The following is a 14252-nucleotide window of genomic DNA, read 5'->3' as shown; positions in this document are numbered from 1 at the left end:
TTGTCCGGCTTGTTCGCTGTGAGTTTCGGAGGAGTCCGATTCTGCTTGTTCGAAGGAATTGTTGTGTGAGCTCGAATCTGTCTCTATTGAGTCAGTGGAGCTTGACTCGGAGAGTTCGATGGAAATTGTCTTTTTTGGAGGAGGAGCAAGTCGCCGAGACTTCCGGGTAGGAGCTGGCTTCTTGAGTGGCGGTGCCTTCCTCTTTTTCCGTGTTTTTGGTGGTGGAGAGTGGTGGTCAGACACCTGAGGTGAGAGTGCCGGACCGGTAGAAATTGGGGGATCGTTACTCACCGTGGGTGCTGGGGAGTTTGAACCTCCAAGGACTGGTGACTGATGGTCCACCGTTGGTGAAGGAGGTGTCGTGTCTGCTGGAAGTGGTGAATGGTGACTGACCGTTGGCGAAGAAGGTGCCGAACCGGTTGGAAGTGGAGAATGGTGGCTCGCCGTTTGTGGTGAATGGCTCGGACTCTACGAAGCTGGTGAATGGCGGTCTGCCGCTGGTGTTTCTTCATCAGAAATGGCTTTTTGAGTCCGCTCTAACATAGCGGCTATCTCGGAGGCGGAGGGAGAGTGGAACTGGTATGGGGAAGGCGGCGCGGATCCCGTTGGAGGCGGCGGCTGGTTGTCGGAGGATTTCTTTGGTGGAGGAGTTTCGACTGCCATCGGGGCCTTTCCTTTTCCTTTCCTCGAGTATCTGCGAAGGTCCGCTGGTGGTGATGGAGACTCGGCGTCCGTGCGGTACTGGCGGGGAGGGGACGGAGGTTGGTGGTAGCGGCTCCGTCTGGGGATGTCACTGAAGTAGCCATCCATCGGAGTTAGGGGGAGATGAGGGGTTTAGGGTTTTGGGTCCTTTGGTGAAGATGAAAGGTTTAGGCAAAATGAGTTAAAAGGGTCTAAACTTTAAACGGGGTAAAAAGGCAAATGTATCATTTTCCCCCTTTTCTTTTTTACCTCTCATTTAAATTTTTAACCCTTTTTGGGCCCATTATGCCTATCTTGCTTAATTTCTTAGCCCAACTCCATGGAAAGCCATTACTCCTACCTGCAAACATCAAAATAAAACCCAAAAATCATCCAAGGAAGGGACGAAGTTAGTTAAGTTAGTTGAAGATTAAAAACAGTGGGAAAAAAAACTGAAATGAAAAGAGTGACTGGTCTTGGGCAAGACTAGTCTCAGGGCTGCCTCCCTGTAGTGCTGCTATTTTACGTCTGTAGCCAGACGTAACTGAATGTTAGTATTCAGTTTTTGGGAACTTCAAGGCAAACTTCTTCAGTCCCCTGAGCTTGGAATCCCTCGTAAAACGGCTTAAGGCGATGCCCGTTGACTTTGAAACAATTGTTATTTTTCAGACTTTCAATTTCCACCGCACTATGTGGGAACACATGTTTTACTATGAAAGGGCCAATCCATTTAGTGCGTAGTTTTCTTGCAAAAATCTTTAGTCGAGAATGGTATAAAAGGACTTTCTGCCCAACTTGGAACTGCTTTGGTGTGAGTAGGCTGTCGTGGTAATTTTTGGACTTCTGTTTATAGATTCTGGAACTCTCATAGGCTTCGGTTCTGAGCTCCTCCAACTCATATAGCTGTAATTTCCTTTCTTCCCCTGCTTCATCGTAGGCCATGTTGCATTTTTTAACCGCCCAAAATGCCCTATGCTCTAATTCCACGGGGAGATGACATGGTTTGCCATAAACCATCCGGTAGGGAGACATCCCAATAAGAGTTTTGTACGCTGTCCTGTACGCCCATAGGGCATCCTCAAGCCTGATGCTCCAATCTTTTCTTGTGACATTTACCATTTTCTCCAGTATAGACTTAATTTCACGGTTCGAGATTTCAGCCTGACCATTGGTCTGTGGGTGATAAGCTGTGGATGTACGATGATTGACTCCGTACTTTTTAAGCATGGATACCATTATCCGATTGCAGAAGTGAGTTCCTCTGTCACTGATTAACACCCTGGGCATGCCAAACCTGCTGAATATGTTTCCCTGCAAAAACTTAACAACTGTTTGGGCATCATCAGTCTTGGTGGCAATTGCTTCCACCCATTTCGATACATAATCAACTGCCAATAAAATGTACAGGAAACCGAAAGATTTTGGAAATGGGCCCATAAAATCAATGCCCCATACGTCGAAAATTTCGCAAGTTAAAATTGACGTAAGTGGCATTTGACTTCGCTGGCTTAAATTTCCAGTTTTCTGACAATTGGCACAAGATTTGCAAAACAAGTACGAATCACGAAAAATATTAGGCCAAAACAAACCACATTCTAGTACTTTTCGTGCTGTTCGCTTGGGTCCAAAATGGCCTCCGCAGGAGCTCGAATGGCTGAACTGGAGTATGGACTCAACTTCGGTTTCTGGAATGCATCGCCGAATCATTTGATCAGAACAGTGTTTCCACAAATAGGGCTCGTCCCAGACGTAATATTTGGCTTCCTTCCTTAATTTGTCTTTTTCGTTCCTGGTGAAATCTTTCGGCATCACCCCTGTAACCATATAATTTACCAAGTCAAAATACCAAGGTTCAATTGTATTGATGCTAAACAAGTGTTCGTCAGGAAATTCGTCTTTGAGCTCTCCATTGTCATTGTCCGATGAGAGAAGCTGGCTAAGATGATCTGCCACTAAGTTTTCAGACCCTTTTTTGTCACGTATTTCAAGGTCGAATTCCTGAAGCAGGAGTATCCATCGAATTAAGCGAGGTTTCGCATCTTTCTTCTTCATTAGATACCGCAACGCTGCATGGTCAGAAAACACAATGACTTTAGTACCGAGTAAATAGGAACGAAATTTCTCTAAAGCAAAGACAATAGCTAAAAGTTCTCTTTCAGTGGTCGAATAGTTGCTTTGTGCATTGTTAAGCATTCTTGATGCATAATAGATAACATGAGGTAGCTTATCCATCTGCTGTCCCAGAACAGCGCCGATTGCATAGTTGCTAGCGTCACACATGATCTCGAAGGGGTATTTCCAATTTGGTGGTTGGATGATAGGTGCTGACACTAGCTTTTCTTTTAATTCATCAAATGCATCCTTACAAGTCTGATCGAACTCAAATACGACCTCTTTTTGCAGCAATTTACACATGGGCTGTGTTATCTTGGAGAAGTCTTTAATGAAACGCCGATAAAAACCTGCATGGCCAAGAAACTAACGAACTTCCCGGACACTTCCGGGGTAAGGTAAAGACTGAATTACATCTATTTTTGCTCTATCTACCTCTATGCCCCTAGATGAAACCACATGCCCTAGAATTATACTTTGATTCACCATAAAATGACACTTTTCATAATTCAGGACCAGATTAAACTTTAAGCATCGTTTCAGTATTTTACCAAGGTTGATTAAGCATTCATTAAAGGAATCACCGTAAATAGTGAAATCATCCATAAACACCTCGATAATTTGCTCGACATAATAAAAAAAAATACTTACCATACATCGTTGAAACGTCGCCGGTGCGTTGCATAATCCAAACGGAATTCGTCGGTAGGCAAATGTACCGAAGGGACATGTGAACGTCGTCTTTTCCTGATCTTCGGGTGCCACCGGGATTTGGTAGAAACCTGAATAACCATCCATGTTGCAATAAAATTTCTTCCCGGCCAATCTTTCCAACATCTGATCAATAAAGGGGAGTGGGAAGTGATCTTTCCTCGTAGAGGCATTTAGCTTCCTATAGTCGATACAGACGCGCCATCCATTTTGCACACGAGTTGGAACCATCTCACCCTTCTCATTTTGAACCACCGTAATCCCGGTTTTCTTGGGTACCACATGGACCGGGCTTACCCATTTGCTGTCCGAAATTGCAAATATTATGTTGGCGTCTAACATCTTTTGGACCTCTTTTTTCACTACTTCCATCATGGGTGGATTCAGTCGTCGCTGAGCCTCATGTTTTGGTGTTGCTCCTTCTTCAAGATGAATTTTATGCATGCACTTGACGGGCTCAGGCCTTCCATATCAGCTATTGTCCATCCTATGGCTTTTTTGTGTTGCCGTAACACTTCGATTAACTGCCTTTCTTCGTCCGGACTTAGCTCGTTCGAAATTATTACTGGCAACGTCTCTTCGGCCCCCAAGTAAGCATATTTCAGATGTTTGGGCAGTTCTTTTAACTCCAATCGAGGTGCCTGCACAATAGATGGTAAAGGGCGCTGATTAGCTTTAATTTTTGGAACATGTAGAACATTTCCTACCTGCTGGTCGAATTTTTCCAAGGCTTCGACAATTTCTTTTATGCTTTCCTCCATGTATTCGCTGTCTGCGGTCAGGCTCTCGCTTAGCGCTACCTGCAACTTATCTTTTCCACTCATATTAAACATATTTTGGGTCACAGGTTCAATTACGTCAACTCCGCATACAGATGATACATCAATTGGGCATTTCATGGCATCATACACATTGAATTGGACAACCTTACCGTCAAATTCCATGGTCAGTACGCCCTTATGGACGTCAATTTTGGTTCTCGCCGTGGTTAGAAAGGGTCTTCCAAGCAATATCTCAGAAGATTCCAAGGTATTGTCGTCATTTTGCATATCTAACACATAGAAATCGGCTGGGAAAACTAAATCATTGACCTGCACTAAAACATCCTCTAAAACACCTTTTGGGTAAACCAAAGCTCTATTTGCTAGTTGTATTACTACGCCCATTTCTGTTAGTGGACCAGCGTTCAAAGCAGAGTAAATAGACATAGGCATAACATTAATTGATGCGCCTAAATCGCACATTGCTCTCTTGATACTGGTATTACCAATTAAACATGAAATAGCAAACATACCCTTATCTTTGCATTTTTGGGGAATTTTTCTTTGTAAAACAGCAGAGACATTTTCTCCTACAACTACCTTCTCATGTCCGGCTAGCTTAGTCCTATTTACGCATAATTCTTTCAAAAACTTTGCATATCGAGGTATTTGCTTAATTGCATCAAGTAAAGGGATATTTACCTCCACCTTTCGAAAGGTTTCGAAGATGTCCCTTTCTTCCTTTTCTCTCTTTGATTTGGCTAGTCGACTAGGAAACGGTGGTCTAATCACCAAAGGTGGGTCCTGGTCCTCGACTTCTTTTTCTAGGAGTTTGTCATTTGTTGAGCTCTCAGTCTCTCTTCCAGTCACTTCGTTTTCTTTCGCAGTGGCCTGCTGCTGGATGCAGGGTGCCTTAGTCTTGGGCAAGACCAAGTCCTTCCCGCTGCGCAATGTGACTGCACTTGCGTTCTGTCTAGGGTTTGTTTCAGTTTGTGAAGGCATCTTTCCCTGTGTCTGAATTGCGCTCAACGAGGTTGCAATCTGGCCCATCTGTTTTTCTAAGTTCTGTATGCTTGCTTGAAGACTGGCGTTCACCTTGCTTTGTTCTTCTTGAAACTTAACCAAGTTAGCAATGACAGAATGATCATTAGAACTAGATGCCATACCTGGGTTTGGGTCGGACTGGGGAGGTCTGTACTGTTGAGGCTTATGGTACTGTTGTGGAGTATTTTGCTGCGGGACATTGTTTTGCTGTTTATAACTCAGGTTCGGGTGATCATGCAATCCGGGATTGTATGTGTTCGAGTATGGATCATACCTCCGCTGGGACTGTCCTTGATACCCGAGAGCAGCATTAAGCTGTTCTGGAGTATCCTCTTGCAATGTAGGGCACTCGTCCGTAGCATGTCCAGTCATCGTGCATATCCCGCATGCCTTTACCTATACTGTTTTCCCTAAAACCAAATTCTGAACAAGAGAGGTCAGAGAATTAAGCTTTTCTTCAATTGCTGAATATGAGGTTTCCCCCACTAGCGGCATCTACCATTCTTCTTTCCATGCTCAACATTCCCTCATAAAAATATTGAATGAGGGAATGTTCAGTTATACCGTGTTGGGGACAGCTTGCACAAAGCCTTTTAAACCTCTCCCAATAATCATGGAGCGTTTCTATGTCCTTCTGTTTGATGCCGCTGATTTCTCTACGGATCATTGCTGCTCTTGAGGCTGGGAAATATTTTTCCAGAAATGCTTGGGTCATTTCTACCCATGTTGTGATGGATCCTGAAGGTAGATTTAGGAACCAATCTTTGGCCGCATCCTGCAAAGAAAAAGGAAAAGCTCTCAATTTAACTTGTTCCTCAGTAATTCCTTGTGGGCTCATACCTGAACAAACAGTGTGAAATTCTTTCAGATGATTGTGTGGATTTTCACTCTCCATTCCATGGAACTTCGGTAAATAGTGGATCAGTCCCGATTTGAGCTCGAAGGCTGCGTCCAGATTCGGATATGTCACGCACAGAGGCTGTTGGTCAGCTTGAGGGGCGTGTAATTGCCTGAGGGTTGCCATGGTTTCTGTTTCAGTTTCAATTATTTCAACTTCCTCGTCTGAAATTTCTTTTTCTTCGCTGGAGCTATGAATTCCAAATGTTTGTGATTTTTGTAGCCTTATCTCTTTACGAATTCTTCTTGTCAACAACTCTATTTCTGATTCGAAAAGGAGTTCTTTAGAAGGTTCAGACCTGGTCATATACGAAACAAAATCAAGTTAGATTAATCCCCGACAACGGCGCCAAAATTTGATGGGCGTCGAATCCACCAAATAAATAATTAATTACTGACCGACTACTGATTTGCAGAAATGATAAGTAAAGATCGTACCCTAAGGATTAATACTGATTGTTTCATACAATAACTAAATCTAAATGTATGTAAATGAGGGGAAATGATTATTGGGTTGATTATCTTGAGATGAACTTCGTAAAGTTGAATTGCAATTAAATATGTTACTCTTATCTGACAAAAGATACCGATCAAGGGATATCCGCAGGCTCGATAATTATTTCCTTTTGATCATTGAAAGTGCGAAAATATCATGATTAACATGACCTGAGTTGGTTATAGTCGTTCCTTATTCATTCCTGACCTAATCCTTCCTTAATTGTAAAGCAAATCCTAGTGCGCCTAAAGATAAGCTCCTATTCGACAGACAGTTATAGCTTAGCGCTTAGAATTTAATCTGTCGAAAGCATTAGGAATTAGAAGGACCCAACCTAAGTTAACCGAATTCTTAGCGATTCCGATTCAAACCAAATTACATATTCATATGCGTGGTAATAGTTAGGGTTTCAGATGATTACAAATCCTATAGCCTAACGTTGTTTCAATGAATGAGGAAACCGAAGTCCGACCGAACTAGAGACTAAACTTTCATTGAAGGTCTGATTTCAAAGATTGATGAACATGTAAACGGATCATAAAATTAGATTACTGTAATGAAGAATGACAATCTCACAATTGGAAATAATACTAGCCTTTGATTAATCCCTTAACCGATAAAGGAAATTAGCTACTCATAGTCATGAATCGACTATGATAGCTTACAAAAATGAAAATGATTAACGTAGATATGAAATGAGAAATTGTGCTAAAAGCTTACAAAAAACCTAACAAGGAAAATGAAACTATTAATTCAAAAGTGTCCTCCCAAAAGCAATGGTGGGTTTCTTTTATAGTGTTGATTCAAGAATCTTCAATCTTCTGAGTTCCTTCCTTGATTTCAGGGATTTTCTTCGTTCAAAACATGTTGTTGAAACTGTGGAGATAAGTTAGTTTCGGATTCTGCTGACTTGGCGATCTGAATAAGTCGACCCTCTTAGTCTTGGGCAAGACTAAGCCAGTTGCGTCCGCAAAGTTGAACCTTGAGTGAGAAAAGGTCCAAAACAGCCTTCCAAGCCTTCTTTTCTCCAATTTGATCCCTGAAATCACTTATGCAACAAAACAAGTGAAAAGGTCCTAAAACGACACAATTAAGAACGGAATATTCACAAAAAGAACATAATAAACTTGTCGTTTTGGACACTTATCACGTATCTATTGTTTTTTAGAGTAATTTCTGATTTTTTTTTTCTTTTGTCAAACTGTAGATTCTTCCTTCTCAATTGTAGGTTGTTGTTTGTCATTAGGATTGTTGTGTATATAACTGCACAACTAGTACGTACTATGAAAAAAAAACTTGTCCAATGATTAGAGGCCAAATTAACAATGGATAAGTTCTCTTTAATCATGATGCTACCAAGTTGTTCATGATTGCACTACTAACTCTTGTTGATGAAGATTCCATTATTCAGCTCGCTTGATGTTTATATATAAGTGCACAACTAGTCCCTACTATGACGGGGAAAAAACTTGTCGATGCCAAGAATTAGAGGCCAAATCATTGATCGGTTCCCTTTTAATCATAGTGCTACCAAGTTGTTCATGACTGCACTACCAACTATTGTTATGAAGATTCCATCATTTATCTCGCTTGGATGTTGGATTGGAGTATGAACAAAGCTGTCAATAGGGCTGGTGTGTAGATCAGTGCACTACTAGTCCCTACTTTGACGAACGGTTTACTGGTACCAAGGATTAGATGCCAAATCATTGATCGGTTCTTTTTAATCATAACGCTACTGAATTGATAAATCAGATGAGATCAAGACAACATATGCACATCCAACATCCACCTCCTTTGACCTTCATATACCCCTTTCAACATACTAAAGACACCACCAGTCATCTCAATAGAGACAATCAACATGATTCCACTAAGAGATATGTAAATTATCCTCTTAGATAGATTTCTTTGTTAGATAAAACTTGGTAGATATTGCTCGTAGGCCTGCTGTTATTTTATTACAACAAAATATTGGGTATAAGCTAGCTTTACAATTTTCAAGTAGAAATTGCTTTGCATTACATCAAATACAAGTTGTCTACATCTTATGGCTGATGCTCCCTTAGTTCCCAAAGGGTGGGGCAGAATTTCTTGAGGTACTTCCGATTGATGAACCTCTTATGTGGTTCCCCTTGTAAGTTGGCTAACCAATAAGAGTTTCCCTTTAGAACTTTGAACGGTCCTTCCTAATTAGGAGACCATTTTCCATATGCTCTGTCTTTACTTCCAGCTGGTAAGATGAGTTTCCAAACCATATCTCATTCTTCAAACGTATTTTCTTTCACTCTCTTATTATATGCTTTGGTTACTTTCTTTTTCTAGGCGATAATTCGATATAGTGCTTGCATTCTAGCTTAATCAGATTCTTCAAGTTTCATCATCATAGCTTTTGTGTGTTCTAGTAGAGCGGTCTCATTTTGTTTTACTATTCTGAGGGATGGAACTATTACCTCCATAGAAAGCACATCATAATGTCCATATGTTAATGAGAAAGAATTGACGCCCTTGACACTCCTTTTTGGCGATATGTATGCCTATAAAGTTTCTTAAAGTAAGACGTGCCATTCTATGGGATTATCATCGATCATCCTTTCAAGGATGTTAATGAGAACTTTGTTAGAGGCCTCAGCTTGAGCATTAGCACATGGATAATGAGGAGTAGAGTGCAACAACCTGATGCCATAATCTTCCATGAAGTCCTTTATCTCCTCTCCGGTGAACATGTCCCTTAGTTTGTAGTAATTGACTGAGGGATCCCATACATGTGAATGATGTTCTCCTTGATGAACTTCGCCACATCTGTCTGCTCCACTTTCTTTATTAGTAAGGCCTCCACCCATTTTGTGAAAAAGTCTATTACCACGATCATAAAGATATGCCTTTTTGATGATGCATGATAAATTTTCCCTATCAAATCACTCGGCCATCCTCTAAAGGGCCATGGCTTGACAACTGAGTACATCTCATCTGTAGAAACTCTTTGAATCTGCCCCTATCTTTAACATTAGCGGCATCCTTTTGCATAAGACATACAATAGAGTAAATAGAGTAATGAATTAATTTGGAGGTTGGTAATCAATTTCACTTTTTTTAGTTAAAATTGATTTTTTATTAAATAATTCTTAGTGTTCTTTGTTATTTTCATACTTTAAATTAAGTCTTTTAGGCTTAATTCTAGGTTACATTTCGATTAAGAAGTCTAATTAATTGATTTAGGTCCACCAAAACACACTTGTCATCTAAAAATCATAGGTTTAATTAAATTAAATTGAGCCGTCATTCCCCTTTTGTTATTCGAGGATCATTGCAATGCCACAACCTGATATAAAAATGGAGTTCTAAGGGGAATCGTATCCTCTACATTCGCCTTTTATTCTAATTTAATTTCATTTCACACTTTTTTTTTTGTATTTATACCATTTCAACGGTGACTTTGATAGATATGTTTTCTGTGTGTCTGGTACCTCAAAATGATACCTTATATTTATTAATAATATTACCAAGTTAATATTATTGATACTAAAAATGAATTTTATAACCGATATTCAGAAAAGAGGATGATGAACCTTGTTGGAATAGTCTGAGTGTTCCCACTATTCACGTCACTCAAGTTTGATAGTTCCGCCAAAAATCATATTTTTATTAATATGTAAATATGTAATGCTATATTTATAAATTTAATTCGTATTATATTGTAATCAAACACGAAGGGATGTGATTTTAACATTTTGGTAAATTTGGTGGTGAAAAGGTAATTGTCCAGGTCTCTGTTACAACACAAACACCTCAAGCTACCTTCTAGACGCATCAGTTACCGCCTAAACATCTCAGGCTACCTCCCAAAAGGCGTCACTACCACCTAGAAACCTCAAGATATCACCCAGACGCCTTGGGTTACAGTCTAGAAGGTGCCACTGCCGCCTATAAACCTTCAGCTATCACCTAGACGCATTGGCTACCTCCTAATGCTAGAGGCCTCCTACCTCCCATAAATGGTTTGGGTCCATATATACACACTCTTAGACCCATAAAAGTATAATATTGTATTTTTGTTTATTTAACTCGATTTGATTTATTGTAAAGCTTTATTTTAGTCATCAAAACAGTAATATAGAGAATGAAGCATGGAGCGAAGGCATGAGAATGCCTAGATGTGTATGTAATTTTATTTCATTTTCTTTTGAGTACTGTGTATTTGGGGATTTTATCTCATTTTTATTTCGATTTCCATATCACATGATCCGAAAACGTGGCATGCTAAAGACTCAATAAAATGGGTGATTTAATCCTAGAATGCTAATTGACACAATATAACATGCACGCACTTTCACATAGACTTAAAAGGATTATATAATGCATAAGATAGTATGTTAGGGTGTTGAGTAGGAAGATAACAGGTTCTCCAGGCATTTTGGGGGTGTTTGGTATTCAATTCAAGTGGGATATTGACATTTCCCAAGCATACATTTTGGGGGTGTCTGCAACATTCTTGGACCTATTAGATGTGGCGACTCCATTCTAGATAATCGACCTTATCGAGCTTATAGAACTTTCCAATTGAGCCCGATCTCAAATAGTGTCGTAGAGTCATGACAGACCTCCCGCGAGCAAAGCCTCTGATATTATTTGGATTTGATACCCTTTCACAACTTCCTTAAGGACTAAGGCATCTACATGTAGATTAGAGATATGATTTAATGATGAAAGGAGTAATTCAACATATCATACCTATTGGTGTTCCAGGATCAGACTCTCAAAATGTTGCATTTTTATAGGCGCAAAATTTGGTCCTTCGATTATCATATTAATTAATCTTTTTAACTTCTTAGTTTCTGGTTAACATCCTTCTCTTTATGGGCTATCTCTTGGATCCTTATTTTTTTAATAAAATGATCTAACTTCCATTGCTCAATCAACCTCTCTATTTCCTTCCCCAACTCTATATAATGTTCCATGTCGTGGTGGTTGATTATATAGAATCGATAGTAGGCTTTCAAGTTTTTTTTTTCCATAATTTTCCATTTCCTTCTGCGTGGGATATTTGATGTCCCATTTAGCTACATTTTTCTCAATCCACAGAAGCAGATCTTTCTTAGATGTGTTCAACGATGTGCACTATGGCCGCTTGTCCTTCTCATACAATCTACCAGGTATCTTTACGGATTCATTCCGAGAGCTATGACCTCAGCTCTACTTTTTGGTTTTTGCTGCATGCCCTTAATCAATGCTAATTTCATCTAACTCCACGAAGGTTTTTGCTATTTCCACAAGAGAGGTGATATTTGTTGGTTTTCTTAGGACCAATTATTCTCTTAATCGCTCACATGTCATGTTTGTTGGGGTTACGTGTCCTATAGGCAATTATTGAAGGATATAAACCAGTTGTAAATTAATCGTTCATTATCGTTTATTAGATATAATATGTTAAACTATATAAAGGCATTTATCTTTTATCAGAACTAATTAAGTTAAATAAAAGAAATCCCAAGTTTATTTAAGTGATCATAAAGTGTTCATATAAGCATGAAGAGAGACGAAACTTTATAATAAACCAATAAACTTAAAACAACCCCAAGTCAAGCAATATGTTTATGGGATTAACATAATACTGTTGAGACTTGCATGTAATAGTGTAATCTATTGTGAACAGATAGATGGTCTCACAAGCTTTAGATATGGAGATATTTAGGCAATTGCATGAATCCAGTGAAGAAGTTTATTTGGATTGGGGATCCGACTTGAGATAACGGAATGGATGGATTTATCTAGTGTCACCTATTCGTCTCATTGGTATTAGTAGGTATAAGTAATTCTCATACTCAAATAAACATTAATTAGTGATTCTGGATTATGGAGTGTGATACTTAGACTCTGTTTAAACACGATACATAACAGGGATGACTCTAGGGTGTGTGCGAGCAGGTGTTGAGTATCACATAAAGTAATTTCAGGGTAGTTAATGTTAGATTGAGCATTCGTCACTCTTGATAAATAGGAGATATATCCATGGGCCTCTTGTGGAGAATTAACTAAAATCCTTGCAAGGTGATAGGGTTAAGAGCAGAAATAGAGATTTCACTTAACCTATCTTTTCAGAGTTAATTCTACCCAGACAAGTAAAATAGACGTCTCGCTATATGTAACTTGACATATTCCATAGTTATAAGATTTGTCTAAGGATATAGCTGACGAAGGATCGAATTATACTCAACCTTTTACGTTACGTTACATTACATTATGTTATGTTATGTTATATTATGTTATGTTATGATAAGTTATGTTACATCAAGTTTACATTACATTACGTTATGTTTCTCTAATTTACGTTATGTTACATTATGTTATTCTAAGTTATGTTACATTACGTTACGTTATGTTAGGGATTTATAGATTGAGCTTACAATCTTAAGGATTTATAGATTGAGCTTACAGTACTATAGATCTACAACTTAAGCTTATAATCCTAAGGAATTATAGATTGAGCTTACAACCCTAAGGATTTATAAATAAAGATTATATTTATTACGTTACATTAGGGATTGTAAGCTCAATTCTACCAAAAAAAAAAGGGATTGTAAGCTCAATGTTTGTTTATAAATAAATGAAAGGTTAAAGAAATAAAAAAAACTAAGGATTTACAAGTTGAGCTTATAATCCTAAGGATTTATAGATTGAGCTTGCAATCATAAGGATTTACAAACTTAGCTTATAATCCTAAGGATTTATAGATTGAGAGTATAATCCTAATGATCTATAGATTAAGTTTACAATCCTAAGGATTTATAAATTTAGCTTATATTTTTTACGTTACGTTATAGATTTTAAGCTCAATGATTGTTTATAAATAAATGAAAGCTTAAATAAATAAATAAACCTAAGGATTTGTAAATTGAGCGTATAATCCTTATTTGAATTATTAGGTTACGTTATATTACATTACGTTACGTAACATTATGTTACATTATATTACATTACGTTACGTTTGTGTGAGGATATAAATCTGATCAATTGTATGGAGGGAGTAGTATTTAATACGGCATCTAAATGGATGACATTACATATTTATTATTGTCATTAATGTGCCATCGGAATATATGAATTCTAGAGATTGTAAGCTTAATGATTGTTTATAAATAAATAAAAGCTTAAAGAAATAAAAAAACTTAAGGATTTACAAATTGATCTTCCAATCCTAAGGATTTACAAATTGAGCTTACAATCCTAAAAATTTATAAGTTGAGCTTACAATCCTAAAAATTTATAAATTGAGCTTACAATTCTAAGGATTTATAAATTGAGCTTATATTTATTACTTTACGTTACGTTAGGGATTGTAAGCTCAATGATTGTTTATAAATAAAAGAAAGCTTAAAGAAATAAAAAAACCTAAGGATTTACAAATTGAGCTTAAAATTTTAAGGATTTATAAATCGATCTTACAATGCTAAGGATTTATAAAGTGAGCTTATATTTATTAACGTCACGTTAAGTTACGTAATGTTAAGTTACATTACGTTAGGTAATGTTAAGTTACGTTACGTTATGTC

The 14252-nt window shown here is 38.3% G+C and overlaps 1 pseudogene; it reads right to left on the bottom strand.

Annotated features, from left to right (window-relative positions):
- Nucleotides 1-1239: 1239 nt before the first annotated feature.
- Nucleotides 1240-5681, bottom strand: LOC136203952 (uncharacterized; annotated as a pseudogene).
- Nucleotides 5682-14252: the final 8571 nt, after the last annotated feature.

The sequence above is a fragment of the Euphorbia lathyris genome, chromosome 8 (genome assembly GCF_963576675.1).
Source record: "Euphorbia lathyris chromosome 8, ddEupLath1.1, whole genome shotgun sequence".
In the NCBI taxonomy this organism is placed as follows: Eukaryota; Viridiplantae; Streptophyta; class Magnoliopsida; order Malpighiales; family Euphorbiaceae; genus Euphorbia; species Euphorbia lathyris.
The sequence above is the reverse complement of the archived record's forward strand: the minus strand, read 5'-3'. Positions and strand labels throughout refer to the sequence as shown.